Here is a 6,000-nt window from a genome sequence, read left to right as displayed (position 1 = left end):
TGTGTGCCATTTCAGGGGCTGCAGCCTTCTAAGGCTGCAATGGAAGACTGAATGCATTACAGTGGCGTGAGAAGGCTGTCTCATTTTAAAGGCTCCTTGGAGCTTTCTCAATATGCGTACTTGACCATACTGGTGTTTTCATGCACCAATTTTATGTCTTCCATTGCCAAAGATCAGTTCCAATATTAAGTGCAGAAGTACAGATTATGGTAAAAACCGCCGGATGTCATTCTTATCCCGTCTCAAATGTCAAATTGGTTTAATTCTCGGCAAACAAGAACAATGCCATGATTCATTGCATCTCAGGTTCGTTCTTGGCAGGCAAGTTAGCAAGACCACTCTTGCCAAGATCACAAGCATGATCTTTGTGTTCTTGGTATTGAGATATACCCATTCAAATGCAGCTTAGAAATGCATCCTTTGTTGCCCAACTTAACCCAAGATCGAGTTGTTTGTGGGCATTGAAAATGTGGCTGTCAGTGGAGGCAGGCAGCAAAAACACGCACGACAAAATAAAGGTACAGCTCTTCCGTGTCAAAAGTGGACGAGAATCGCAGAGGGAGGAGCGATCATGCTGAAATTAGGACATGCTACAGAAACTAAGGAATGAACCATGCAGCAGTGGACAGTCGGTTTAAAATGGAAAAATGTCATACTTGTGGGAAGATTGGACATATCACATGAGCCTGTTAAATAAAACAATAAAAGTTAATAAAACAAAGTTAATAAAAGCAGCGCTTGAAATGGGAGGAAAGACAAGCATTATTCCTATAAAGCAGGGGTAGGGAACCTGATCCATGGAGAGCCGGTGTGAGTGCGGGTTTTTGGGATGGCCTCTCAATCAGCCAATAACAGTGGATTCCAAGGACTGGAGTTGAGAATCGCTGCTTTATTACTGGCTGATTGAGAGGCCTGGATCAGGTTCCCTACCCCTGCTATAAAGTAAAGGATGATGGTAGTCATGGTGAAAGTGATGGGCAAGATGAAACATTCACATTGGCCTGTATTAAAAACTGTGTAGGACAGGTGAACAATAAAAATAATGGGAAAGTAGATCCATATACAGTGGATATGGAGGTAAATGGCAAAATAGTCTGTTTTGAAGTTGACATTCAATGCAGTGTTTCTCGGAAACATGGGTGGAAACAAAAGGCTCACCACTGAAGATGACGTTAAACTTCAGACATGTACTGGTCAGTCTAATAAAGTAATAGTTTGTTCAAGTTGATGTTTATCTGAGGCAAAGAAAAAAAAATGCCACTTGTGGTAGTCACAGGCATTGGACCTAACCTCTTAGGAAGAGGCTGGTTAGAAGAAATCCAATTAAGATGGGGTCAGATAAGATGGACAAAGCATGTGCACCATGTAAAAATGGATAAAGAGGCACTACAGCAGGTTCTGGCAGCAATGAAAAGGTTTTCAAAGAAGAGTTGGGCACCTTATGAGGGGTCCAAGCTAAAATGAATATATATTCATGTATTCATGTATAGACCAAGAAATAGACAGATTAAAAAAGAAAGGCATTACAGTTCCAGTGAAGTACTCTGAGTGGGCAGCTCCATTGGTACCCATTTTGAAACTGGAAAGGTCCATAAAACTCTGCAGAGACTGAAAGCTGACAGTGAATAGAACTGCACCGTTGGAGCAGTACCCCATACCACACTTGGAAGATCTTTTTATAACACTGTCTGGGGGGATACAATTTTCAAAACTAGACATGGGCCATGTATACCAACAAGTGATGGTGGACGAAGAGTCCAGGAAATACCTGACAGTGAATGTTCACGTATACTAGGTTTCCTTTGGAGATAGCATCAGCACCGGCCATTTTTCAGAGAATCATGGAGGGTTTGCTGCATGGTATTCCAAGGGTAGCAGTGTACTTGCATGATGTGCTTGTCATCAGGGTGGACATGGAGGAACATCTATGAAACCTGGGTGAAGTACTAAAGAGGTTATCTGATGCAGGTTTGTAGTTGAAATGAAACAAGTGTCTCTTCTTGCAAGATGAAATGGATTACCTGGGGTACAAAGTAGATGTACGTGGGCTTCAGCCTATGGAAAAGCAAATGTAGGCCATCATAGAAGCTCCATCACCCACGGATGTTTCACAGTTAAAAGCTTACAGTATGTAGGCTTATTGAACAATTATGGCAGGGGTGTCAAACTCCAGTCCTGGGGGGTCGGAGCCCTGTGTAGCTTAGCTTTTTCCCTGTTCACTCACAAATGATTTAGCTTATGAGCTCTGTAGTAACTAGAACAAGGAGTTGAATCAGATATTAAATGAAGGTAAACCAAAAGTGTGGGCTCCGGTCCTCCAGGATTGGAGTTTGACAGCCCTGTATTATGGGAAGTTTTTTACCAAATCTATCTATACAGCTAGCTCCAATGCGTTAGCTTTTGGTGAAGGTTGAACACTGGAAGTGGAAGAAGGAACAAGAAGATGCATTCCAGAACTCCAAGATACTGATGCAATCAGCAAAGGTATTGGTGCACTATTCGGCGGATAAAGAGCTCATGCTTTCATGTGATGCTTCACCCTATGGACTGTGTGCATTATTGTCCCATCGCATGGAAGATGGCAGTGGAAAGCTAATCAGGTCCTTATCATGAACCCTCACACCTGCTGAGATATGTTTTTTTCCAGTTAGATAAAGAGGGTCTAGCTAATCAAGTTTTAACTTGATGGATGTCATGGTAGAGTGTCTTGTGACATTGACCAGATCAGTTGCCGGACAGCCAAGGATATGATATTGGTGGTCTGTTGAGGTGGAATGACCATTTCAAGCATACTATCAGAGAAGAATGGAACTGAGTGTGCGACATGGGTGTGTTCTTTGGAGGAGCTAGAGTTCTCATACCTACTCAAGGACAACGCACACTACCAAAGCTCCTACACCAGACCAGCACAGGTATCTCATGGATGAAAGGTTTATCCTGATTGTATGTCTGGTGGCCAGGCAGGGACCAGTAATGACTTTGCTGAACATGCAATTCAGACCTTGAAAGTGGTAATGAAGAAAATAAAGGGTGAAGTGCTAGAAACCAGACTGTCCCGGTTCCTATTCAGCTACAGAATCACACCCCAGGATTGTCTCCAGCCAAAATGATGATGGCTCGGCGGTTAAGGTCAACATTTGATTTGCTTCAACCTTACATGAAGATCAATGTGCAGTGGAAACAGCTTCAGCAGAAACCAGGTCATGACAAGAACACCAAAATGGGAAGTTTCTGACCTGGTGATGAAGTCTATGCCTGGAATTACAGCTATGGTCTTAGGTGGGTTCCTGCAGTGATGACTAGCTGCACAGGTCACTTGTATGTAGTACTTAGTGGTAATGGGCAAACCTTAAAACATCACATGGATCAGATTACATTACTGATGATCCAGAACTGGACACTATTTTTTGAGCAGGTGAGAAGTGAGGTTCTGGAAGTTGGTAGGTGACTTAGCAATCACTTCTCTGGATGTCCAAATATTAAATACTGAATATGACAAATATTAAAATATGGGTCGTTCTCACAAACCTGAGAATTTTTGAACAAAAAAACAAAAATATGTACAACAATTAGCTTAAATGTCTAGGTATATCAAAATTATGAGTGATAATAGTTATTTGTTGCTCTGATTTGATGATTTTCCCAAAATGCAGTAGGTAGCCAAAAATCAACAACACAGAAATACATAAAATGTTTTTAATCTTTTGATATTATTGCATGTAACCGACAATTAACATTTAAATTGTATGTTATATATTTGCTCAGTTTTTACTCTGGTTTCCTACCTCAGTCTAAAAAGATGTTGATTGTGAATGGTGAGATGGTGAATTGGAGTTACCAAATTATCTATACTGTAGGTGTGATTGATAAGTGTGCCCTGTGATGGGTTGGCTCCATGTCCTGGCTTATTTCCTGCCTTGCACCGATAGCCTCTAAGATAAGCTGCAGAGCTTCATGACCCTGAATATTATAAGCAGGTACAGAAAATGGATGGATGGATGGATGTTTAACTTTTTTGTTATTCTTGTCATTTTTTTTTCAAACTCCTGTCCTGGATTTGATTAAATACTTTTATTATCATAATAAATGACAACGTAACTGATTAGCTACCCGAGAGGCAAAATTGACAGTTTCGTCAATGAAATTGTATAATTTGTATAGTGTCGTCAAAATAATTTAAAAAAATATAGAAAATAGATATGTTACGGTAATGACTTTGGAATGACTTTACCCATGTATTCCGCTTTCCATTAATACTACATTAATTTGGAGTTCAGCTAATAAATGTTTATGATTTTATGTTTTAATATTTTCCACCCAGGGTATAAAGCAATGATTATCCCAGACTTGATGAATTTTAAGCACGATAGCATTGTACAGTTGCTACACACAACACAACACACAACATGATTGGGGAGTGATATAGCAATATCAGCAGCTAATTTCAGGCACTTCAAATAAGCTTTTATTTATTTGTTTGTTTTCTGACAAAATAATCCAAAATAATCGCGGGGGGTCAGGAGCCTATCCCGGAAGCAATGGGCATGAGGCAGGGAACAACCCAGGATGGGGGGCCAGCCCATCGCAGGGCACACTCACACACCATTCACTCACACATGCACACCTACGGGCAATTTAGCAACTCCAATCAGCCTCCGCATGTTTTTGGACTGTGGGGAGAAACTGGAGCACCCAGGGGAAACCCCACGACGACATGGGAAGAACATGCAAACTCCGCACACATGTCACCCAGGCGGAGACTCGAACCCGGGTCCCAGAGGTGTGAGGCAACAGTACTAACCACTGCACCACCATGCCACCCCCATTATTATTATTATTATTATTATTATTATTATTATTATTATTATGGGCAAAGTAAATGCCTTATTTATGGTGAAATAATAATAATAATAATAATAATAATAATCCATCCATTTTCCAAACTGCCTCGTGCCCATTGCTTGCGGGATAGGCTCTGGACCCCCCGTGACCCAGTAGGATAAGCAGTTTGGAAAATGGATGGATGGATAATTATTATTATTATTATTATTATTTCACTATAAATAAGGCCTTTTCTTTGCTTTTTTATTGCTTAGCAATACCTCATAATGCATGCAAAAAAGTTGCTGCTAAAATATTTTACCACTAGAAAAGCATTTGGTCTTGATGCCACAGATATGTCTTCAGCTAAGCACCTCTATTTTCACAAAAGTAGTTGCCCATGCCTATTGGAAGAAATGAATTTTGCTACATTTATATATATAATGGTTCTTGCACTTGTAGGATTCAGTGTTTTTTTCTGTTATGTTGACTGACCATATACAGGGAATATGGATTTGGTCATTTTGTGATGAAACAGTTACATATGTCAGATTTTTACTGTATCAAGAGGTCTCTTATTGTCCAGTGAACAATGGACAACCACTGTCTAAAATGTCAGGAATTCCTCTGAACAACATGGTCATTCAGCAGATCATTCCAAGAAAACATGTTCACAAAAAAATCTACATTGAAAGTGTGCAAGGAAAAAGTTCCAATAAATTATTTAAGATGAAGATTTTTTGAGGTAAAATCCAGTGAAGTGAAATGGGTGTGAAGTATTTGATACACAATAAAACTTTCATTTCTTTAAATACAATACATGAATCAATTATCATTTATTGTACATGTTCTTTCTAAAATTATTTAAATACTGGCTTAATTTAATTAATCTAAATGGGAGCTTCCAAGGAATATGATTTCAATTTTAATCACTTATTAAATATATTGTTCTGATTAATGAGATTATTAACATTAAGTTTATTAACATTATTATTATTTTCCCTTTTACATAAGTGCACATGAAAATGGGAGATTTAATGCTGGGTTTGTTCTAACTCACTCAAAAAGAAGACTAGCTAGCATTCCGAGTTTATTCAACCTGGTCATTGATTCTGTGCAAACTAGTGTGTTGACATGGCAACGCACGTAATGACAACATTTATTGTAACACAGTTTGAC

This window comes from Brienomyrus brachyistius, chromosome 1 (assembly GCF_023856365.1).
Source record: "Brienomyrus brachyistius isolate T26 chromosome 1, BBRACH_0.4, whole genome shotgun sequence".
NCBI classification, from domain to species: Eukaryota; Metazoa; Chordata; class Actinopteri; order Osteoglossiformes; family Mormyridae; genus Brienomyrus; species Brienomyrus brachyistius.
This window is presented reverse-complemented; position numbering follows the sequence as displayed.